Source organism: Patagioenas fasciata, chromosome 11, assembly GCF_037038585.1.
Source record: "Patagioenas fasciata isolate bPatFas1 chromosome 11, bPatFas1.hap1, whole genome shotgun sequence".
NCBI lineage: Eukaryota > Metazoa > Chordata > Aves > Columbiformes > Columbidae > Patagioenas > Patagioenas fasciata.
The window spans coordinates 10,678,813-10,704,078 of NC_092530.1; the positions used below are offsets into that span (position 1 = coordinate 10,678,813).

A 25,266-nucleotide genomic window follows, 5' to 3' on the forward strand; every position below is an offset into this window, starting at 1 on the left:
CATATTCCTGTGGAGCAGCCATTGCCAGCTGCTCTGAGCATCTGGGTTTCACTTGGTTACAGATTTCACCTGGGTAGCACTTTTCATATCAGATAGTTGTGGCACTGCCCTTCTCACCAGCTTTGTAATTAACACCTCCAAGACCTTCAGGTCAAAGGGGTCTGAATGGAGCCAGAGAAACTCCGATTCCATTACCAGCCCCTGTGACCAAGTTCTGATACCCTGGGCTACTGCATATTGATACAGATCAAGTCTTCAGTGGCTGTGCTTTTCACACTGAAGATTAATAGCATCGCCCAACTAAGGACATACCGTATGTTGAAAGACAGTAATTTTTAGTCTGGTTTAGGTGAATGCCAAGAGTTCAGAATTTTCTGAGTAAGTTGGAGATGTTAAGTATTTCTAGCATTGAAAAATACTAACTATGAGATCAAGTAAGAACGAGTATGGAAAAGTTAAGAATGCCATTAGTTTTTAAATCTTTTAAAACCGCTACCCCAAACATCCACATTTCTGGTCTAGTCTGCTTTTAAATGAATGCTCCTGTGAATGTTATTTGTCTGAGCAAGGAAGGTTTGATGTGACCAAATGTAATAAACTTACAGCATGTGTTAAAGTAAAATGTCATGTATTCCAGGACTGATGAAACTTACCGTGATTAAGGCTGATAAAGTTTGCTTTGGAAAGAGATGCATCAGGTCATATCTGATAAGAAATTTGGCACTTCGGACTGGAATAATCATCCAAAACAGTGGAAGCTTCTCTAGAACTTGTCTGGATGGTATGACTGTCAGACTCACTGAGATAGTAACAAAGTCTTGAGGGAAGACTCGCAGACTCAAACTTGCATTTTTCTGCAGTTCTCAGTGTGGACAATCTTTAGGTAGATGCAGTCTAATCATGAGCTTATTATGATAAATAACTCCTTTCGAGGAGTTTAGGTTGTGTCTAGGCTTCATTTTGCCTTGTTCATACTAAGATTTTAATCACAGGTTAAAACACAGCTCTTGCTGGTGAAATTAAGCTCAGGAATCTGACTTTAGCTCTGAAATTCGAATTAGATGACAGTGCAGGTGACTGTAGGGTTGTAAAATGTAGCTCAGGGCTAGAGGATGAAGGACAGCTGTGTCTTTAGGATGGAAAAGGCATCAGTGCATATGCGTAGCTTGGTGATGGGCTTTGAGTTGTTTGAGATAACCTAGCATACCTTATTTTTCGTTCCTATTTTGTTTAATAACATACTGGCCATCTACTGAAACAGGAACAAAAATGGACAGCTGATTATCTTCAGCTACTGCTGGTTTAGTTAGGTTCAAACAAACTTGGTAGTCTTATCAGAGTTATAATTACTGTATTCTTCCAGCATTAAAATAAATTAAATTCATATAGGCAGGACAATTAGATACTGAGAAAGGCATTAGATTCCTTTGTTTGATGAGCAGTAATCACGGATGACAACACCTGAAAAATTTGGCAATTCCAGTAGGCTGCCTAACTCTTTGTGATAGGCCTTCATATCATCTTAAAAAAAAAAACAAACAAACAGTAATAATGGTGAATGACTCCTTGTGTCGGGTAATGAATAGGCTGTACATGTTCCTGTCCTGAGATACCATTGGAAATGAGACTGCTAGAGCTGTCACAATTTTTAATAATTCCTATCTTAGATATTTAACTGCTTTGGGGCACAAACACTGTAGAGAAGGTGTTAAACAGTTTACTTCCAGTTCCTGAAATAATCGTTTAAATACTGCCTTTCTGTGGAGATTATTATCTCACTGGTTCTGAGAAACTGCAAAACATTAGTCTGCTCTTTCTTATGCTGAATGTCAGTTATGGGCTAAATTGTTCTTGCAAGTAGTTTTACATTGTTCTGCTGAAGCAAAACACTGCCATGTCTTAAAAACTGCATTTACTCTTAAATACTGCAGCATATTACAGATGACATACAAAACTGAATAAGCCTTCTTATGGTTTTATACTGCTTATTGAACTGTTTCAGTTTAACCTTAAAAGAATGGAGAATCAGCTTTATAAAACTGTTTTCCTTAGCAGTGGCATTTTTCTTCTTTGCCACTTATTCACGTATTCAGACGGTTTCCCCCTTGGTGACATTAGGCACAATACTGTGATGTTTGGCTCTTGCAGTTAAGACAAAAGATACATCTCAAACAATAGAATAAAGTTAAGATCTACAATTATATAGATAGGTGGCGAAGCTTTTAATCCCGTGAGTTAGTGTGTACATTGCATATGTTTATATTTGTAAGTACATTATTTCCTGTTGCTATGAGATGACTCAGTGTCGCAGCAGTGCTCAGAAATGTATACTTATGTGCAGGTGCAAAATTCAATTTCTTAAAAGCTGCTAAAGCACACAGAAAGAAAAATAAAATCTGAGATTTATGAATCGAAGCGGCAAGAATTATGTCTTATCATTGCTGGACTTATCCTTTTGTGAAGAAACTGAAATTTAGGAGAAATACCAAAATGCATGTTCTTCCCCTAGTACCAGCATAAAAAAAAATAGCTCATACTTTGCAGAGAGTAATGATAGATTCAGCAGTGGCTGCTAAGGGAATAAAGGACATTAAGCGGTGTGTAGAACTTGTAGTCATATGGTCATTCCATGCCACATGCTTTTAGTTCATGTGAAGGGGAAAGGCAGGGCTGATTTCTGTTTGTATTAACTCACATCAGTTACTTGACGCTGTTGGTTGCTGTGATGCATGCAAGAGTCTGATTAATTATATGGTGCTAACTGCCTCAGTAGGCTTCTCTGCAGTAGAACTAAGACTAATTAAGATTATGTCAGGATGAAATGAGATGGGGTTACATAGAGAAGGCTATTAAGAATTTGGGTAGCACTTGTCAGGAAAGTCACCTTTTGCATCTCATGCTGAGGATTATGTTTCACCAAACACCTCAGGTTTATTTCCAGTCTTCAGGTCTGTTTCTCCTCTTGTTTTACGTTACTGTGGATCAGATGTCGTTCCACTGAAGTCAATGGACCAGAGTGACACTGGTGTGGATGTGTGGAGAGATAAACTTGTGGTTTTCATAGTCATCTTGGTGCTGCGTGAAAGTGTGAAGCACGTCTCATTTAATTATAAAAGTGGTATGGTAGATTTTAATACTGAAGCTGTTGTTTATTTAGATTTCCATAATGTTTCTTAAGTAACATTTCAGTTTATTTTTGCCTGCGAAACGCTGTTTTGTACAGATGGTTCACTTCCCATCTGTCAGTACAACACAGGCATTTTGTCCTAGGTTACTTTGATTTGTCATACCTGCTGTGCACAAAGACGTTGATTTCTGTCATGTAGATCATTTAAACAAAATCGCACCAACTGGATTCTGCGATGTGATCAAGTCTTCTTCTTCTTCCTTCAGATCATAGGAGCCATCACAGGACAGGGAATTGACTTTGTGTGATACCTCCCTGCACAATTGGAGCTCAGTCTAGACAGAGGTACAGCTACATCACAGTCTCTGTGACTTTGTAGTCAACTACTTCTCTAAAGCTGAAAATCTTCTGTCATTTGGTTTTGATTCAGTCTGTCAGCAGGTATCCAGCAATACCTAAAATCAAGAAAAACAAAACAAAACAGTTTGGTAAATAGGGTTATCGTTGGCTAATATTTGTTTTGATTGGTTGATGCCGGCTAGATGAAGGCTGAGTCACAGGAGTGCTTGTCTAAAGCCTCAAGTTATGCAGCTAAGAAGAGTTGAAAATATCTGCTTTAAAAGCAATTACATCTTTAATCCTTACTGCCACAGAAATGCAAACATTTGACCTGAGCATAATGGACAGATACGGATGCGGAAGGCCTTGAAACATGGCTTCAAAAAACATGACCTGTCCTGTTTCTCTTAATATAAAACCTTCTGGTCCCCTGTTGCGTAAAGAAATGCCAAGTGAAGAGCCAAAGTACAACTGTAAGCTTTGTAAGCTTCTCAGTGATTATGTGTAAGGCATCAAATTGCCTTAAATTAGGTTCAGTACAAGGCAATGAGGTCTGATTCACTGCTTCTGCTGAAGACAAAGAATAACTTTTCTGTTCTGCTTTTACAAAATGGGGTTAGTTATCTATTACTATCAAAGGACAAGACACTTCTGTACTGCTTTCCCTGGAGAATGAGAGATTGGAGCTGATAAAAGAAGCAGTATGTAGAACCAGGCTCATTATATCTCCCACAAAATTCAATTGATGGATTTATTTTTCTTTTTGATGAAGTAAGAGTTGCACTGAAATGTACTGATATGTAGAACATAATATTTTTTGCGAAACATCTGGGGTAAGATTAATTTTTTCTGGCATCTAAAAAGACTCTGGTTTAGTCCCTAGGGATTTTGGAATGTTCTGTTCTGGTGAACTGAGTCTCGGCTGAAAATAGCGATGAAAAATGTAATCCAACACAGAATGACTGACTCCTGTTGGTGAGAACCTTCCATCAGCAGTCAGGTGCAGAAGAACTCCTCCTTCCACACAGATCATTTGTTAAACCCTGCGTTGTCTTTCTGTGTGTCAGGAACTTTTATCTTCATTTATTATATAAAGATCATTCTTCACTAAAGAGGGAAAATGAAACTGCTGGTAGAAGCTACACCAGCCTTAGTAAACGCTGAATTCAGCACCTCCTGAAGAGTCAAATGTCAGAAGAATCGACAGCGGAGCTGTTCATGAACGTGTTTACTCTCCAGAGCAGGAGAGTCATTGCGCTCGCTGCAGAGCTGGTCTGAATCCCTTGCGTGAAGGAAAAAGGATATAAGGCTGGCTCAAGTTTTCTCAGAATAAAACATGGCATTCTTCAATTTTTAAATTAAAAATTTTCTTTGCTAATATGTTTATACCAGTTTAATTCTTCTCAGTTGCACCTGTAAGGTTGAAATGATGTATTTTGCTTACACTTTCAAAAGTATGAAAGGATTTAAAATCTTGACATTTTCTATAAATATCAGTCTGTGGTGGAGAATAATGGAACATACAAAGCATGTTGGAGCCTATAAAACACCATAGGTGATAAAACAAAGAAGAGTTACTGCATACCTTGGTTCTGCTGAGTTCTTTGGCTCTTTTACAAGAGCGTTTTGGACAGCAGCCCGGGATCGCGGGGATGACATGTAGGCAACATCAGTTGCTAGCATTTAGATAGCGATGTAGATGAGCTGCCTCATTCTCCTTTTCCACTTCTTTATATGCTGGGAGATGCACAGCAGGGAATAAAATCTTGGCGAGACCTCCTGAGCTGAGGCTCGGCCTGTGTGTCACAGAACAGCAAAGCTCTACGTTTGAAGAGTTGTGTGCCCCGCTAACTGCCATCCAGAAGTTTTCTTCTAAGTCATGATCTCGGCAAAAAGGCAACTTGCGGCATGGCAACAAAATGTTGCTGCTTTTGTGTGGCTTTGCTTGAAACGGTGTGATGTAGGTTCAAGTTTTCAAGCTCTGGTACAATACAGAGCACACACAGTGTAAAGACCATTATGGTAGAAAATGCATTATTTAGATTTAAAGAACCATGTAGTTATGTGCAATAAGAAAATGTTCTGTTTCTTTCACTGTCAGCCTTTTGGGAATGAGTGATTTTACCATCTTATAATGCCTTAGAATTTGTATTTATGTAGAATGGAAAGTCATAGATACTGCTTAGCAAAGTTTGTATGAAATATAAGTAATTTACCCTGACAAAGAGGCAAATCTCGACATTCTTATTTATGGTGCAGTGCTTTGTTGCTTTCAGTGGGATAATGGATGAACTAAGGCTCCATTCAGTAAACATGCCAGAACCTTACCTGAAATATTCCAGGATTGTTTTACTGTTTGACTTCACTATGTTCAGGAATAATCTGAGCCTGAACAGTTAAATCTAGCTTTTGATAATCCCTCGCCATTTATTTCCTCAGAAACCTCTGAAGTCTCATACAGACTCCTTTTATCTCGGTCTCGGTGGTACACAGATACAGAAGAAAGCCCTTTTACTGATCCTTCCCCAAACAAACACTGAGACCCCGTGTGGGAGGATGGATGTTGGCTGTTTATTGGGTAGACTGAGAGCCTTAAGCGTTTTTCTCCTGATCTTTCCCATTAGCTGCTATTTGTTTAGCTTACCCCTGCTAATCACTGAAGCAATTTTTCTAGCTTATGAACAAGAGGAGTGAGTCAACTCTGAAAGTCACCCAGCACGAGATGTATCGTGCTGGCAAGACTAAGATGCGGCTGAAGACCAACAGCACAGAGTTCATGGCTGAAGCTGAAGCTTTGTGTCTCTTTACAAGCTCTGTGTATACACAGCGGGTTCAGCTGGGTGTTGAGATGCCCAGGTGTGATGCCTGAGCATCCTTTGAAGCTGTTGGAACACACACTTCTGTCAGCAGTGTTTTCCAACAAGTGGAGTAACTGCACATGTGCTACAAATGTGTGTCTTGTTTCATGGAGCCCCTGAGAAGAGGGAAGCGTGTCAGCCCATTCGTGAAGAGAAGCAGAAACAGCAGAACAAGAACCTGGTGTGACAGCGTTGGGATGGTGTGGCACCATCCATTCTTCCATCCACACATTGTGGTGTTGTGATGGGGTGGTGTGGCAGCCTCACTCACGCTGAGTGTGAATCCAGTTGTTGCTGAGAGAGCATCAGAATCTGACCTCACTTGATGTGAAATCAGCCTGTAAAATGTTCAGGGTACAGAGTATGAACGGTGAGGTCCTGCATAAGGGATTTCTGGAAACCTAAAGCAGGATGTGTGTGACCCTCATGGTCCTAATGAAAACAGCTGGAACCCTCAGGAACAGGAGCTGTGGCCCTGAATATCTTACGTAGTGAACAGGAGAACTAGCAGCATTGCCACTCACCCATGCCTTAGAGACGAAGTCTGCAAACAATCACATTTATAAACTGACTTGTGTAAATGCATGCATTTAAATATTTATCTTCTCATAAATATGTATGTTTTATCAGCTTTTGGTATGGTGATAACTCTTTTATTATAAGTAATGTAAGTGGCTGACGCTTTTGTTTTCAGTTGATTTTATGTGTGTATCAGCAAGGCTTAAATGGTTAGAATCTTGGAACAAAGCTAAAGATCAGGACAGTTTCCAAGTGCAGGTGGAGGGGGGAAGGGCTAAAAAGATCTATAGGTGGGGTTGTTGGCCCTTTTGCTCTGAGACAAGGGCAAAGACTTGGCACAAAGCTCAGCCTTAAAGGGGATGGAAAGGGTTTGCTTGGAACCAGAGGAGACGAGGTGGAATTTGATGATCTCGGGGGGGAGATGGGACTTCTTAGACTAGAAAGGAAGGCTGTAGAAAAGAAGACCTATATGCGAAGAGCTACAAGTAAATTTTTATCACGCCTATTTATTTACACCATCTCACCAAACCAATCTAGGAGTTTATTTAAAGTTACTTTGAGTTTACATTTTTGCATCTGTATAAGCAGCATAGCTTTAAAAACTGGAAGCCTTTGGTGTCTTTGACATCCGAATGCCCAGAGCAAGGGGAGGTAGCCTCACCTGGGGAGCTGTGCTGGTTCTGTTTGTGGGTGAGAACTGTCTTGTTGACTTAAAGTCTGTGTAAGGGGGTTGATACTTGGAGTGGGACTGCAGAAAGTGTCACTATTTAGTAATGGAATCAAGATGAAGTAAATTTTAGGTATGTATTGAAAAGAGAGATGTGTAACATTGCATTAGTATGTGAACTTTACTACATATTTCAGTGGAGTAACATGTTCTGGTTATCACCCATTTTCTGAAGGAAAAACATTTTGACATCCTATACCTTAATGCAGTTAAGATGGCAATATTTATCATATTGGTATTCTTCCAAGTTTGCACATTTTATCTCCCTTCACTGAATCTTGACTGTATGTTGACTCTTCCCATGCATCTTTCATCACCTAGAAAAAGTTCATGTTTAGACTGAATGATGGCTGTTTTTTGTGACCCATGGTATTTTGTGGAACTTTCTTATTCACAATGAGAGAACAGGTTCCTTACATATGCTGCGAGAGACCTCACACTTCTGTGAGCGTGATGTGATACTGAGATGATCTTCAGCCCAGGCAAATGAACCATTCACCAGGTGAAGAACTTTTGTAGAATGAGCACAGGCTCTTGTGGCTTAATGGAATGGCTATAATATCTGCAAGTGGTAGAAAATGCCAAATACAAAGGAGATTTCTCCAATGCTTGAGGAATATATGAGTAAAATGGAGTATCTGAACAAGTTATTAAATCAGAGCTTCGCTTTTCATAGGGTGGTTTCAGATACTCCAGAGCAGGTTCTCAGCTAAGCAATGACACGTTCTTTTCTCCCTACCAAAAGACAGGCTTTGTATGCAGTTTGAATTTCTTTTGATACAGGACTATATAGCATGCTGGGTGAATGGCGTGTAAGAACGTAGCTTTTTAAAGGCTTTGTGCTTTTGAAGTTATTTTCATTTGATAGTCTCAAACAACAATGAACGAAGATCAACAATATCTGTACGGGGCATGCAAGGCTTTTCAGTTCTGTTTTTCAGATGGAAGATTTGGCTAATAACCTGATCTTCTGCTTACGTATGTGGAAATCATAGAATCGTAGAATGGTTTGGGTTGGAAGGGACCTTAAAGATCATTTAGTTCCAATCCTCCTGTAAGGGGCAGGGACACCTCCCACCAGCCCAGGTCTCTCAGAGCCCTGTCCAGCCTGGTCTGGAACACTTCCAGGATGGGACATCCACAGCTTCTCTGGGCAGCCTCTGCCGGGGCCTCACCACCCCCCTGGGGAAGAATTTCTTCCTTATATCTAATCTAAATCTCCCCTCTTTCAGTTTAAAGCCCTTACCCCTTGTCCAATCACTGCGTGCCCTTTTAAAAAGTCTCTCTCCAGCTTTCTTGTAGGTCCCCTTTAGGTACTACAAGGCTGCTATAAGGTCGCCCTGGAGCCTTCTCTTCTCCAGGCTGAACAACCCCAGCTCTCTCAGCTGGTGTTCACAGGAGAGCTGTTCGAGCCTCAGATCATCTTTGTGGCCTCCTCTGGACTTGCTCCAACAGGTCCATGTCCTTCTTACGTTGGAAACCTCAGAGCTGAACACAATACTGCAGGTGTGGTCTCATGAGAGCGGAGTAGGTCAGAATCACCTTCCTCAACCTGCTGGTCATGCTTCTTCTGATGCAGCCCAGGATACGGTTGGCTTTCTGAGCTGTGAGTGCACATTGCCAGATCATGTTGAGCTTCTCATCAACCAACACTGCAAGTGCCTCTCCTCAGGGCTGCCCTTAATCTCTTCTGCGCCCAGCCTCTATTTGGACTTGGGATTGCCCCAACCCATATGCAGGACCTTACACTTGATCTTGTTGAACTTCACGAGATTCACATGCTCCTAGCAATCAGGCCTGTCCAGGTCCCTCTGGACAGCCTCCCTTCTCTCCAGCATGTTGACCGCAGCACACAGCTTGGTGTCATCAGAAAACTTGCTGAGAGTGCACTTAGTCCCACTGTCCATGTTGCCAACAAAGGTGTTAAACAGTGCTGGTCCCAATACTGACCCCTGAGGAGCTCCATTTGTCACTGGTCTCCGCTTGGCCATCAAAACTTTGACTGCAACTCTTTGAGTGAGACCATCTAGCAAATTCCTTATCTACTGAGTGGTCTGTCCATGAAATCCATTTCTCTCCAATTCAGAGATAGTATCAAATGCTTTGCACAAGTCCAGAAATACTTAGTTGAGTTGAAAGCACAGTGAGCTTTGACTTAAGAGATGATGCAGAATGTCATACTGGCAGTCAATGGCTATGGCTACTAATGAAGAACAGTGTTTCATACTCCTACACAAGAATTCCCTTAAATTTTACCATTAATTTCCCTTCTCACCTAGAAAAAAACTTGAGGCTTTGAAGAAATTCATAATGGCTTGCTAAAAAGCTTTGCATTTAAGGTAGTTAATTAAATGTTTGTTATGGAGTATATATGAAGGAATCCATTGGTGATAGCTTCAATACCTTCGTTCATTTGTGACACTTGGCCCTTTTAGTTTTTTTTTCAGGCTTCAGGAATTTACCAAACTAGTTTGACCACATACCTTTTTCTTTCCAGAAAACATCAGCTGTCTCAGTAAGCATAAAGATGACTTGAATGCTTTGTAGAAGACAAACAAATGTGAATGCGTTTATGACAAACCCACTCAGCTGGCATGCAAAGCGACCTCATATCGTATTTAGGTTAAGGAGTTCTTAAAGGATTTTTCTCTTACCGAGATGGATTTTTCTCTGGTTTCTCATGAGACATTTAAAATCACACCTTTTTCTTCTCTTTTTTCTAACTCTCCTTCTTGCAATTGACAGTAGGAAAGCGCTGTATTTCAGAAGACAGTGTATTACTGTAGTACAGTGGAGTGAAAAATACCTCCATAAAGTGATTAAGTGTTAATCACTAAAGAAAAAACAAGTGAAAAGTTCCTGGCATGAATTTTATACCTAGTAACAAGTAATAATGCATTTCTTCAGCTCTAGATGCATCACTTTTCCTGGCCGCCTCTTTTGCTCTGATTCATGATGCAAAGAATCACCAGGAGAGAAAGGTGACCTAAGGTTTTATTCCTCATGATCCTGAGCTCATCCTGTTCACAGCCTGTTGCTTTGCACTTAAAAGTTTTTTTTACTTACCTTGGTTGTCAGCTGCCCAAAGAAACAAATCAGCAGTCAGTGATTTACACAGCATAGCAGCATTTAGTCAGGACCCCTCTTCAGTTCCTTGAAGTGATTAAGCACGTAGTTGCCATCTCTTACAACAGCAAAGTATCCCCTTTGATGCTGCAGTGTTTCTCCTTCAGTTTTTATGGCCAGGCTCCTCTGTCACTGCTCCGTGAAGCGGCTGTGCCGCGGGTCTGCGTCTGCACGCAGGGTATTGGTGCCTCTGTGCTCCCCCAGCTGCACGGCTGGAGCCCGAGCACCGCGAGGCGCTTTGCCAAGGGAGCAGCGGCTCGGTGAGCGGTGTGGGCTCACGCGTCGTGTCCGAAGCTGAAGAATTCCGTAAGCCAGAACTGGAAACACAACTGCAGTTCTGTTCTTTGCCCCTGCGCAGTCACCTGTGCTGGAGCCATGGCTGCTTGATGAGCTGGGAGCATCACTGTTCCGCGCCAACATGGTAAAGCTGCATCAGTCTGGAACGTTAGCAGATACCAAGCACTGGTTGTGAAGGTTTCTTAGGAGCTCCTGAGGTGGTGGTTGCTTTGGCGATATTTTTGTCAATGCTGACAACTACAACATGCAGTGAATTGCTAGGGCTCTGCACACAGCAGATATAAGAGGACTCCTGTTATTTGCATAAAGTGCTAATATTTTTATAGCATTTCTTCTGCTGGTTATGAAGTTATTTCTTCACTCTCTATTCATGTTCAGGAGAGCAATAATTCATTTTTGATAACTCAGGTTTTTATAATCTGCCCAACCATACTTGCAAACAGGTTTATAAAGGAGCGTCCCTGTCCGTGCGATGAACCGCACTGCCCGAGGCCAAAGACAGATCCAAGTTGCTTTGTTTGGTTTTGGTGGTGTTTGTTTTTATTTTTTTAATCAGCACCTATGTGTTAGCATTAAACTGAGGCTCCTTTCCCCTTTTAAAGTAAAAACCACTTCTGGCTGTTCTGATTCAGCTTCATGGCCATTGGTCACTGAAAAACCTTTTGACTCCTTTCCTGGTGCCCCCATGGCAGGTGTACAAAGCTGTCTCAAAGACAAGGGCTCTGAACTGTTCTTAGCCTGTCTAGATCTCAGTCTCATGGTTAAGCAGGATTTTCTAGAGAGGAAAATGCATGACAGTGGTCATTAAAGGTTTTTTCAGGATACCTTAGAATATTTTAAAAGCTCTGAAGCCATCAGATAAATATGACAAATAATGCAGACACTTTCAGGTGACTTTTTTAGCAAGGTGGTTCATGCCAATCACTCTAAGGGCATTAATATCATCATTTTTTTAGCAAAGGCTATATATGGCCTGTAAATTTATACTGTGATCCCCTTGGGAATACAAAAATAATTATGTAGTCTCAGAATTAACATGGGAAAGCATTTATTAAAACTCCTGGGTGCGTTCAGTTGAGTACGAGTGGTGTAGTTAATACTCAAGTACGGGTGGTTCTAATGGATGACTATATCAAATAAACTATAAATGTTGGATAAAGTCATTATATAAACAATTTATTTCCTCTATTGGACGTAATTTCCAGTTGCCATCATGTCCTGCTGAGCCATCTAAAATATATGAAGGAATCCGTAATAGTCACTCATCTTTATGAAATGTCAAAGTCATATACTACATCGACCTCAATCTATGTGCATTAATTCATGAAGAATTTAATTTAATGAGTTTAAGTCAGAGCTGCAGTATAAAATCCTTTCAGTGCAGTTCAATTATTTTGCCAGCATTATATACCCATAACACCATCACAGTCTAGACTGCATTGTGTCATGATCTGCTCCTAAGACTAAAGATATTGTAAATGTGCTTCTAGATCAAAGAGTGCTATTTGCTGCAATCTTATTTCTTACTGGCTTTTTTTCCGCTGCTTACAAAAGGAGAAATTTCAATTTTGGAAGCAAATATTAGTCTTCAGTTTCTGTAGTTTGGCACATCTTTTATTAGCAAGATAAGGATTTATTCTTTAAGGGGAAAAGAATGGGCAGGGAGTGGGAGGACAAAAAAGAGGGAAATGAAAAATAAAGAGGGCAGTCTTCTGCCATTGTGTGGCTGAGCAGCAAACCTTGCAGCTGCCCACGCCGCGGTCAGGAATTGCTCTGCAGACAGGATTGCCCTTTGCTTAGTAGTACTAGAATTATCGAACAGTTGGTTTTGTCCATGAACTGGCAATGATAACCTCACATTAGATCAAGTGTTCATTAAAGAAATAAAATCAAATTATGCCTGCCTGTAGACAAATAATAATGAGTTACATGGTCACATAATTATTGCAATAACTTTTTTTGAGAGAGAGATTTCTTGAGAATAAACCCCCAAACTGTCCTGTTTGGCTGTGGGTTTGTGGTTTGTTGTTTGTGGGGGTTTTGTTTGTTTGTTTGGGTTGGTTTGTGGGTTGGTTTGGTTTGGTTTGTTTATTTTCACTTGTCCTGTCCTCATGTTCTCTCCCTCCTTCACCCACCCGCATCACGGGCAGGCCTGCGTATTTGCAATGAGATTATCGGGGTGCCACGAAAGGCAGGTAAATCTGAGCTTTCCTTTGAAAGGGGGGATGTGAGGGGCTGAATACAAGGATGCACAAGTTACAGCGGCCTGGGGGCAGCAGTAATTTACACACTGACAGGTTGAGTTTCATGCTCTGCTATTTTAAAACAGCCTTACAAAGTAGCTGCCTCTGTTACATTAGTGTATGTGTTGGTTTTGGAGATATTCCACATGATGGAGACAGTTTAAACACAAATGTTTGAAACACATTCATCATAGTGTAGCAGTTGTCCTGCTTCTGTAGGAAAAAAAACCTAGCAATATAAAAACCATAGTTATTTTCCATGTTTTAAGGTGAATTTGGGTGCCCTGGAGGATTTTTCAGGGTTGTTTCATTGCTTATTTGTCAGGGTTTAGGTATGTTGATGAAAGAAAAAATTGTGGCTTTAGCTGGTGCGTGTGTGTGGTGATAGTGTAGTTATTATTGTAGTTGTCCTCTCTGGAACCATTTTGCTACACTTCTCAGAGAAAGCAACAAAATGGATGTGAATGGCATACATTTGAATAATGACCATTTTGGTTTGCGTGTTTTCCTTATGCTACAGATCAGAGAAAAGCCTGGCTGCACGCAGCATCCATAGCGTATAAGGAGCAATCAATGCTTCCCTTTCAACATGAACCCTATAATAATATTTATGCATTAAAACAGCATTTCCTTACAAGGAAGCATTCAGCTTGGCTATTTGATTATGAATTCCCATTCATATAGCAGTAATTTCCATTAGTGTAACAATTATTGTGAAAATACACATCTGAGAGCATGAGTAAGAACAGTGGCCTCACAAGTTTGAAGTGTACAGAATTACACTGGATTTTCATTAATAATATATATGAAGTCAAACATATTAAGTGCAAGCAGCTGTAGACCATTACAATTGAGATTTAATTTAAATAATCTCTGGATTGACCTTCTTCAAAACTGGCCACAGTAGGCGATATAAACACATCATCGTCTGTCTTACAGTGAATTTTTGATGCCAGCTGCATCCTCATAACACTTTATTTGGTCTCAAATGAAAATAACAGATAAAAAGATAATGGGAGCAATGATGTTATTTGTTCTTAAATTTTAAGTGCTATTCATTTTGCATAGATATGGTCTTGGTTTATGGGATATTCATTTGCGTTTTTCTACTGATAGTGTTTTTGTGACTTTAGTGACCTCCCTGTAACTATAAAGCTGGATTTTTGTCAAAGTGTTTTTAACATTAAAACTTGTACTGCAGGGAATTCAGGCTGCTACTGAATGTAAGCAAGTCAACTCAGTTGTGTAAAAAGCAGAATATGCCTCAGAGCATAGCAAAAGCCATTCGTTGCATTTCTTTGAAGTAAGCAATGCAGATTGCAATACACAGGTGAAGATTTGACCTTATGTCTTTAAAAATGACTTATTGACAGGTCCACTTGAAACAGCAAAATTGCAACACAGCGATAAAAACTTGTATATTATTATTGTAAAAGAAGATGAAAAAAATCTGATATTCGAATGTGTTCTTTTTTTCCAAATCCCAGATAGGTAATTTTTAGGACTTCACATGAATAATCAACGCTGTTTAACATGTTAGCTTAAGAACAATGAGTTCATTGTATCAAGAATAAGAAGTTTTATTGTGGGCCACTTTGTAATATTTTAGTTGTCATGTTTTATACCAGTCTTGAGGTCAGATGGTAGAAATCCACTTAATTGTTGTATTTAACCTGCGGTTATTACTGAAGGTGGAGAGGGAATACACTTTTGCTTTCTGTTTCTACAGCATCTACCACAATGGGGGTTCTTGAGAACTACTTTAAACCAATAATTGCTCATTATTACACTAGAATGAAGGGAAATGGAGAGGCTTCAGTGGACATTTTGTGAGAAAATTGAGAATTAGCTTCAGTTTTATTACTTGAGCTGTATTTATATGAGTTGCAGTATGAAGAACAGCAACCTCAATTATCATACAGAGACCAGAGTCTAGAAGCAATAAAATCAGAAATCGCTGCATCACAAGGGAAACTAGTTTTCTGTAAACTAATAAAACTGATGTTCTAATGGTTTCTGTGTGATCCTTCAGGGATTTTTAGAGACATATTTGTTAAAGAAAAGCTGAAAGCTGTTGTATTTCCCTACTTCTAGTCTTTTTTTAATGAGTGTCCTTTGCAGAATATTCCTTGATGCCATGCCGCCTTCTCACAGTCATTTCTCAATTCCTTTCCAGGGCTTTCTACTTCTTTCTGTGATAATATAGCACTAGATTCTTCAACATAAGTAACAAATGTATGTTTTGTCTTCTGCCTGACAGAATTATAGCTAAGAAAGAAAATTTTGTTCAAGTTCATGTCAAGTGGGACCTAAGAAGGAATGGGAAATGTTGAGTGAAACAGAAATCACAACATTCATTTTGGACCAAGCTGAAAAATGATAGTTTATCTGCAAAAAATCTGGTCCATGTTATTTCAAGACTAACCTTTAGTTTAAACTTTGTTCAGATTTTGAAAGTAACAGTCAGTAACTTTCATTTTGAAAAATATTTTCCTTCATGTTTTTTCAGCCAGAGTTATAAATTCAGCTTGGCCTAAGTTCATAGAATCACAGAATGGTGTGGGTTGGAAGGGACCTTAAAGATCATCTAGTTCCAACTCCCCAGCCACGGGGACACCTTCCGCTAGACCAGGTTTCTCAAAGCCCCATCCAGCCTGGCCTGGAACACTCGCACTTGTGGCTGTGGTCTCCTCCTCTCCTAGAGCTCTTTTCTTCCACAAAATTTGGTGTTCACAGAATCACAGAATGTCAGGGATTGGAAGTGACCTCAAAAGATCATCCAGTGCAATCCCCCTTCCAGAGCAGGAACACCCAGATGAGGTTCACTGAGAAAGATTCACCAGCTCTGTTCTTGAATTGATGGAGCTGCAGTTGCTAATGGGACACTTCCCTAAACAGTAAGTCAAGTTGTATGCCCGTGTGTGACTCACCCAGGGCATCAAATACATTTTATTTGCGAGTGGCCAGTGGCCACGATTTACAGAAGAAAACAGCAATAAACACACTGCTTTTTGCCAAAAACAAATGTATCAGGAGATTATTTTAGCAATCTCCACATCTCAGTTATATATTGTATCATATTATTCTGTACAAGGATATAATTTTACTGAGACTAGAATTATTTGCATACCTGCCTTCATTTGTTAGCATCCACACTTTGCTTTGTTTTATTAATAACTTGAAAAAATAATAAATCACATATTGTAAATATGTTCCAATGTTAAATTGGGTCAAAAGCAAAACGGGTATTTAGTGATGATTTTTAAATCATTGAATTACAGAATTGTTGCCCTGCTGCATTATATAAAATTATTTGGCATTCATTGATTATTTATAGACATTTATGAGCATATCCTAAATAAAAAGCATGTAGTTATCACTAACACATTTTGCTAAGGCATATATAACAGGTTTTTATTGAAATTGTTTTGGTGGAGAGCAAATTTTTTCATGTTTCTTTTATTTTCTGCTCAGTGTAGACTTGTCCCTGGGACTTCTGTGTACTTTTGTGTAGTGTTCATGTGTTATCTTTGTAGACTTCTTAAACGTTGTTCACTTAAGCAACAAGTTAGCAAAGTGAATAATATACTATTTTATTGACATAAATGAGAGATGCTTTCCCTTTGCCCTGGGTGTTAGTTTGTATTTGCATTAGGAATGATGATCAGAAGCAGGTGTCTGCACCTATTGTAAGGAGCTGTTTAAGAGCTAAGGCTGTTGAGAGTGGGTTCTACCCAAACGCAAGAACCCCCAGACCAGAAGCAGTCGGGTTTGCTTGCTGTCGTATTTCTTGCACGATGCTTTCCAGACAGTCAGCCTAATCTATGTTATTTTTGCCTGGTCTCATACGGAACATGAATAGAGCTGTGGCACCGCAGGAGTCAAATGATGCCATGGTACATCGTTGCTTCTTTTAGTGGTGAGAGTGTTGTGCATGGAGTACGTGAACCTGGACAAAATCTCATGTTGAGACTGTCTTATCTCTTTGCCATGATGGCATATATTGTTCATTTGCACCCTGGTCCTTACAAATACCATGATAAAAGTCCCGTTACAGCTGATCAGAGCTTTTCCTTTGTCCTGTTCAGTATACAAAGCAAAAATCCTAAGCAACAGGATAAAGGCTCCAAAATCCATTTAGCTAAGCAACAGTACATAACCCTGCCAGGAAAGCAAGCGTTTTTGTGCTCCTCGGAGGTGGTGTCTCTTCCATCAGCTGAGGCCCTGATCATAAAGGACCACTGCACTCTGTTGTATCCTACCAACCAGTTCTGCCACAGTGTCGCAAGGAGAAGCACCCCCTTCCAGACCTCTGGTCCTTTTAGACAGAAGGTCAAATTACAAGGTAATGCCAACTTTTTTTTCTTCTGCAGTTAATAGAAATGTGCAGTTTAAAAGGCAAGCCTTTAAACGTTGGGTTCTTGTTTTCTAATGGTTCCTGGAGGTGACTTTACACATGAACTGTGCTTGTTTCACTAATTGGATTGTTGTGTTCAGTTGCTTTGACAGCACCCAGTGGAGCCTCTGCCTTCTGTGGGCGAGGGTGCAGTCAGCGTGTGTCAGCCTCTCTGTAACAGTAGCTCTGTTAAAACCATCACCTTTGCTGACCGTTCAATGAAGGTCATTCAGTTTGTGACAGAACAAGCCAGCCAGAGAAGTAGTACATAGCAATATTTTGGTTTTTATGATCTCTCCCTTTTTCTCCTTGGGATTCTTTCCAAAGAAATGAAGTGTGTTATCCATGTGACTTTTGGGAGAAAGAATGTTTGAAACAGCCTTTTAGTGACACATGACCAAGGTCAGTATGTGTATGTCAGGTACAGGTGATGCAGTTTTATTTACGTTGCAGCGTAGGGAGATCCAGCAAAGTAGGGAGAAGCTGGTTTCCACCACGTTCCACCTGAGTGTGGAACTGCTGTTTTGACACAGTGTGAGTGCTGCCACATCAGAGGCTTCATCTGCCACCTTCCGTTGTGCTAGTAATGGTGTTAGAGAACACTTGGGAGAGAAGCCCCAATTCTGGTCTTCAGATGCCAAGAAGAAAATTTGAGTCGCTCTTTGAAAGACAACTGCTGGTGCAGAAGTTTGCTGAGTATTGCAAGGCAATTCCGTGGCACCAGAGTGTTCAAGGTGGATCCAGAGTGTGTCTGAAGATTGTGCTCAGTGTTGTTGCTCTGAGGAACTGTGTGAAGGGTACAGAAACTGAAGCTTCAGTACGGAGTGAAACCTTTCTCATATTGTCAATAACTAATGCTTATTTAAGAGAAAAATCAAGCAAGAAAATACTAATGTCTGTTAGCAAGGAAGAGCTTTCCTATGCCACACCAGATGGTCAGCTCCATGTAAAGTTCCTAGAGAAGTCAATGGGAGGTATGTTTAGTTCACTAGAGTTTTCCATAATGCTTGAATCTCGTGTTTGTTGGCCATGAGTGGCTTCCTAAAAGATAACAGTTTGGATTCAGTTTTACCCTTTTTTCTCTACTTTGGACAGTTTAAAGTCAACTGAGTTACTCCAGATACACTGTGGGATATACATGCTCATTTCTTGGCAACAGACCTGAGTTTCTACTTCGGTAAGCGCAACTGATGAGAATTAGAGTCCTGGTGGTTGAAGATATCCGTCAGAAGGAAGCTCGGAAAGATAAATTGAAGTATGTAACACTGGTAAGGGGCTGGAGCACAAGTGTGCTGGGAGCGGCTGAGGGACCTGGGGGTTCAGCTGGAGAACAGGAGCTGATGGGAGACCTTCTGATCTCTGAACTGCCTGAAAGGAGCTTGGAGCCAGAGGGGTCAGGCTCTGCTCCCAAGGAGCAAGTGATAGAAAAAGAGCAAGTGGCCTCAAGTTGCACCAGGGAAGGTTTAGATTGGATATTAGGAGAAATTTCTTCACTGAAAAAGTTGTGAAACATGGGAACAGGCTGCCCAGAGGAGCAGTGGAGTCACCATCCCTGGAGGTGTTTAAAAGGTGTATAGACACGTGTCTTAGGAACGTGGTTCGGTGGTAGATGTGGCAGTGTTAGGTTAACAGTTGGACTCAATGATCTTAAGGATCTTTTCCAGCCTAAACAACGCCATCATTCTATGATTCTATATTATTGTATTCCATCAGAAATATTCACTTAACAGCACAGTGGCAAAACTATGGTGCATGCAGTGCAAAAATCACAGAATCGCCTTGCTGATGTGTGCTTAACCGTGTAAGCAGTCTGATGTAGCACCTGATGCTCCTCCTTCCACAATGAATGGCAAAACTCCCTGGAAGGCTGTGGTGCTGGAGCAGCATTCAGTGATTTGGATTAGGTGAATTACTTTGTGATTACTTTGCCTGAAAAGAAGTATTTGCAGGTTTAGATGGTAAACAAGACTTCTTATAGCTTTTGATAGGCTCTGTGGCCGTGACCTTATCTCTGAGCCAAATAATTATATGAAAAATATTGCAAATTGTTGGCTTTTAAGTTCTGGATGACTTGGGGTCTCTCCTGTCACAGGTGTATTATGCTTAGGTCTGAAGTTAGTCTTTTTGTGAATTCTTTTAGGAATAGCACATACTAATATCTTTAGGAAGATGACTGGATTAGTCATAAGTGATCTCTGCATTTCCACAAAAATTCCATGTGGCTTTAGCTGAAGCAGTTTTAGGCTAATGTTGACTGCTAGTGCTTTGAAACTCTTTTCAGGGAGTGAAAAAGAGCTGATCTAGAATATACACAGTTAATTTAGCTCTCTTCCTGCTTCACTGCCAAGGTGTAACAGTTCCAGAGTGTAAGAGTGAGAATAAAATATTGCCATATGTGGAAAATGAGATGGTAGTGTTACGTGGAAGACTGAGGAACTGAAAATCAAGTTGTTTCTCTTCTGTTAAAGATAGATAATGGTGTAAATCCACTCCTCTCTGGAGTCCTGAGTATAGAGGACATTTGAGAGGGTGCTTGAGTAGGGCTGAGGATCTGAAGTGGCTTATCCTGGAGTACCTGAACCACTAGCACACCACGTAATCAGTGCACGTATAAATGAGACCTACTTAGCTGTATGGTAGCAGGACCGTGGTCTCAGCCCAGTGCCTTTCAGCCAGCATGCTTTTATTTTTAATCCTCCCTCAGTGCCACATCATCCAAGGTGATAGAGGTGAATCTCAGTGGGGGAGGTAAATGAGTAGAAGCCATGAAGTGTAGCAGGGGAGACAGCAGTGCTATTTCTGAAAGACAGGAATGAAGACACCAAGACTTTCATTGCAGGCAGAGACAAAAGAGCTACCTGAAGAATGAGGACAGAGATGCACAGTGTAGACCTTTTAAAACAGGGCTGAAAATTTCACTGCATAAAAAGAAATCAGTGAAGTGATGGGACACGCTCCAAACAGTGAGAAAGAAAATTTGGCCTTGAGAGCGAAGACCTCAGTGAGAGCTGTTAAGTGTAGCAGTACAGTTAGAACGTGATTCTTGACCTCTTGATACACTGCGGTATATAGCACAGACGTAATAATCAAGTGTTTAAAGAATAGTCTTTTAAAATGTTTGCATTTTTTTTTCCCAGAAAAAGCAATAATAGCACTTTTTGCTGTAAAAAAAAAGAAAAAATATTGGCTTGATATTTCACTGCAGGGGGAGGGTTAGTTAGTATTGAGTACAATCAGAGGGGACCAACTCCCTGGAGTGAGCACAGGCATTATATTTTGAGCCTAGAACATCTGTACATTAATAATTAGTAAGGTTAGATGGAAATTTTTTATGGAAGTCAATTCCAGTTGCTCACAGGCGTGACTGACCTGGTTTTCCTTTGCTTTTCTTACCTGCACAGAGATAAATACAGTGGCCTAAGGTGTTAAAATAAAGAAATCTTATTTAGTTTACTTGGGAGGGGGGGAATAAGACTAAACAAGAAGTCCCACCCTAACGAAGGAGGGCAGTGATGAAATGAAAACCTTGTGTTTTAAAGTATTGATTTGCACAGAAAACTTCAGCCTTTCCACTTTATATACCAGGACCTCCCTTGTTTGGTGAAATCTTTCTGTGCTTGAATGACTACAGTAAAGGTAAACCGAGTGATCAGAACTAACGGTGCTTGTGCTTCTACCTGTGTATACCATTCACTGTATATCAGATTATATACTAAAATTTTGCCTATTTTATCATTATAGTCTGTTAACCATGCAATCAGGTTTGTGAGGCTTTGGAGTCATGGAAGACTAGTCATACATCGGTATAATATTAAAACAAATGGAATAGAAGAGTTCTTTTGTTGCACTGAATATTGGATTGAATATTCAAATAGCATATAAGCATTTTAAATAACAGTAAACACTTGGCAGTGTAATTGGGTGCAAAGCCCGACATAATGGTAGTACTGAGGTTGACTGGTCCCAAGGATGTGTTTGTTACAGCTTCCTAATTTTATGAAACAACTCTGAGAAAACATTGAGAGCAATTTAGCTTGAAACTATGAAAACAGGGTGTTTGCAGTTTACATGCAACCCCTTCCTCTTGTGATAGGTACCACTCTGCAGCCTTGGAAGGGAATTTTCTAATGCCCTTTTCTTCAAGCTAATAATTCGTGGTCTGTCTCGGCTGTGTGTACATCCCATTTCGGCAGGCAGTCGCTATCTGTGCACTTGTTGAACATGTTGCAATGAAATAACTAATTAACAGTGTATTCTGTAGAGGATTCTGTGCCACTTTTTAAGCAGGCCACAGAGTACATATTCTGAGAAGCACATACCCTATTTTCATAAGCGATTTCCAAAGGCGCACGGGAAAGGTCTTCCAGAGGTGTTGAGGGTTTTAACATACACAGTCACATTGTGAAAAGCACCTCAATGAGATCTGTGCCTGGCTGCCAGTTAAGTCAGCAGAGGGCAGGTGCCCCTCTGCTGTGATCCTTCGGCGTCTGCATCTTAATTGCCTCTGGAAAGCTACTCCTAGCATCCTGCCCAAGCCGCTTTTGAAAACCAAAGACAGATACCTGTGAAAATTCGATTATACAGCACTGTGAAGTGAGCCCGTTTCCGAGAGGATCACAGGCAAAAGTATTAGTTGGTTCAAATACTCTGGTTGTTACCATTTCTAGATCATTTCACAGGATCTTTACCATTTACCGTGTGCACATGCAAGAATAAGATTATTTTTTAATGTTTCTTGATAATATAAAACTAGGAGACATAGTTGTACGTGTTCAGTGATTTTGCTGTATAGTCGTGGATGTATATGCATATATGCATATATAGTCCAGCAGCAGTTAATGAAGATGTAATGGTCATTAGTTCTTAAAGGATGCATAACCTTTTATTGATACCATTGCTTGTTTGTGGTGATCCAGCAATGTACACTTCCGTTATGCTAATTTTGGGATGTATTTTGAGGGTATATTCCTTTCTATCAGCAGGCCCTTTATATGCAGGGCTAGTTTTTTTCCAGGGTGGTCATGTATGCTAATGTTGAGCCTCTGCTGAAATTGCCTTTGAAATCAAATAGGTTATTCCCTGAGTCCATTTCCTCTATGAAACCCATCATACTGGTATTTCTAAACCATCAATTTTCAGAGCAGTAAATTAGACAAACTCTGCCCATGCCGAGGTAATGTTACTTTGTTGTTGTTGTTGTTAGATCAAAATTATGTCTTCCTATGCAAATTCCATTTGTGGAGCATAAAATGAATGAGATGGCACCACAGGGCAGGGCGGGACATCCAATCCATGGGAAAAATGTCCTGGAAGGGTGAGTTCTGTAGACACAGACTGTCTTGGATGCTGTCGAAATGTCTGGGTCTGAAGGCCAGCCCTCGCTGTTGTGTGGAGCCAGCTCCCAGAACGTGTTGTGTGGAACCAGCTCCCAGAACGTTCTCCCTCTCCTTCCTTTGCAGCTGAGCGCGTCACCACATGGAGGAATGAAGCAGAGCTAAACTTTAGAATCACATCCCTGTCTATTTAGCAAATATTTATGCTGGAATGTTTGCACATTTCTGTATAATCCAGCCTAATATTTTATCTGAGCTGCCTTCCTGAGCTAAATAAGGAATAGTGTATCCAGTAGCTGACCAAAGATGCTTAAATCTGGGTTTTTTTCACGCATCTAAGGTTACTGGCTACAACCCCTGTATTTAGAAGTTGCAAAATACAAAACAGCAGCCAAAAAAATACTTTGTGTGTTAGCAAAGGTAGGGTAGCTAATGCTAGAATTATTAATGATTTTTGCTACAATGAAAGAGACCTCTAATATTCAAATGGGATTATAAGGTTGAATAATAAAAGCAAGTTGTTGTTTCCCCTTTAGTTTCTTTCTTCAGTAGCAGATAAAGACCCAGGAATTCCCTGACTGGTAGCGGGTAGTCTCTGCTCTATAGGTTACCTGAGCCTGTTGTGTGTCACCACCCTGCAGAATAAACCAGGTTTGTTGATACGCAGAACGTCACGGTGCAAGAAGTAATGGTGTTAGGTCACTGGTACAGAGCCCTGAACCACCACGTCCTCATTCTGCCACCTCATCTCTGTGAAATGTTTGGAAGGTAACCTGTTACCCCCGGGCGTCGTGCTGGCCGGGTGGTGTCTGTTGGTGTCATGCTGATTCTCTGCTAGCTTTGTAAATTGTCATCCCATGGCCTCACGACAGGAAGAGTCAGTAGAAAGCAGGTGAGATGATCTATTCTGTGCAATGCGGTAGGACTACACTTGTGTGCCTAAGCCCAATTCAGACCAAGTCTGTATTGCCAAGTGGTCGAGGAGCTATACAGACCTGTTTTGAATTAATACGAGACCTTGTAATTAATGAATACATCAGGGCTATGAAGAGAAATGCGTGTACTGAAAAAATATAGGTAATAGTGCTATATTACACTCCTTGTTGCTTGCCATTGGCAAAAAAAGGCACAGATAACCGAATGACTGAAAAGAAACACACGTGCAAGCTGTGAGTATGGATCCATAAATTATCATTTATATTACCATAAAAACTCATTTAAATTTCAGAATATTTTTAAAATCAGTACTCACCCTTTGATTGCTATTTTTTTTTTTTTTTAGTGTTCAGAATAAATAAAAGGAAATTAACTTACAGGTTGAGACATGAGACACATTCCAGCTGCAAGGGCAATTAAAATGCTGGATACCAAAGGGTGAGATGTTGATGAAGAAAGACTTTGAAAGGCTGATAGCGTCTGTTAATGAAAATTCTCAGAGGCAAAAGATTTGTTTGCCTAGGTAGCTTGAGATACAGAAAGTGGAGATAAAGGTTAGGGAGAGGAATAAATATTTTTCTAACATGATTGACTGAAGGTCAGATAGAATAATTTTACAATGTTTGAGGACAATTCAACTAGAATAATTTATTTTCCAAGACATTTATCTGAGGTGAACCCAGTGCTTTTTTGGTGATTAATATGTATTTCAATTCATAGTCTGATTACCATAATCTCCTGTGATTGTTTCTTCAAAGGAATAATATTTATCATTTCTTAGACTCAGCAGTTCCAGACATGTTTTTAAGAGAAGGTAGTCAGCAATAGCCTTGCACACCCATGCTAAAAACCCTGTGCATATCACGGCAAAGAATGAACTTGTGTTACCAATAATTTTAAGTTTGCAGCATATAGTGAAATTACATTTTTAGCTGTTTAGATGAGTGCAGTGAAACATGAGGCCAAGTTTTAGCTATTTTCAAAATCTTCGGCTGTTGATTTATCAGGTGGCTTTTTGCTTTCTGTTTTTCTCCAAGTCATGCAACAGGCTGACTACCTCCCCAAAGTCAGTATCGTCAACAGAAGATGAGCTGAATTCACCACATCTTGCAATATCTGCACATACTCAGATTTTGGTTTTTGTAAGCGTTCACTTTGCGGACTGGCTTCATGAGGAATGTGCTACAGTTGTTTTGCAGACAAGTTAGGCTTTTCCAGCCTGGTAACTGCCAACTCTGTGATTCCTAAGTAGAATCTTTTCGCTGAGATAAATATGTAAACACAATTAGATATGTATTTTTAACGTGCAGTAATCAGCCTCATCAGTTGAGTGCTAGTCAACACGTTGGGATTTTTGTTCTTTTT

The 25,266-nt window shown here is 40.3% G+C and overlaps 1 protein-coding gene across 5 annotated transcripts in view; it reads left to right on the forward strand.

The window, feature by feature from the left end:
* GRIA3 (glutamate ionotropic receptor AMPA type subunit 3) overlaps positions 1–25,266 on the forward strand; it is a 145,110-nt gene that overhangs the window by 32,539 nt on the left and 87,305 nt on the right. The window lies entirely within an intron of this gene.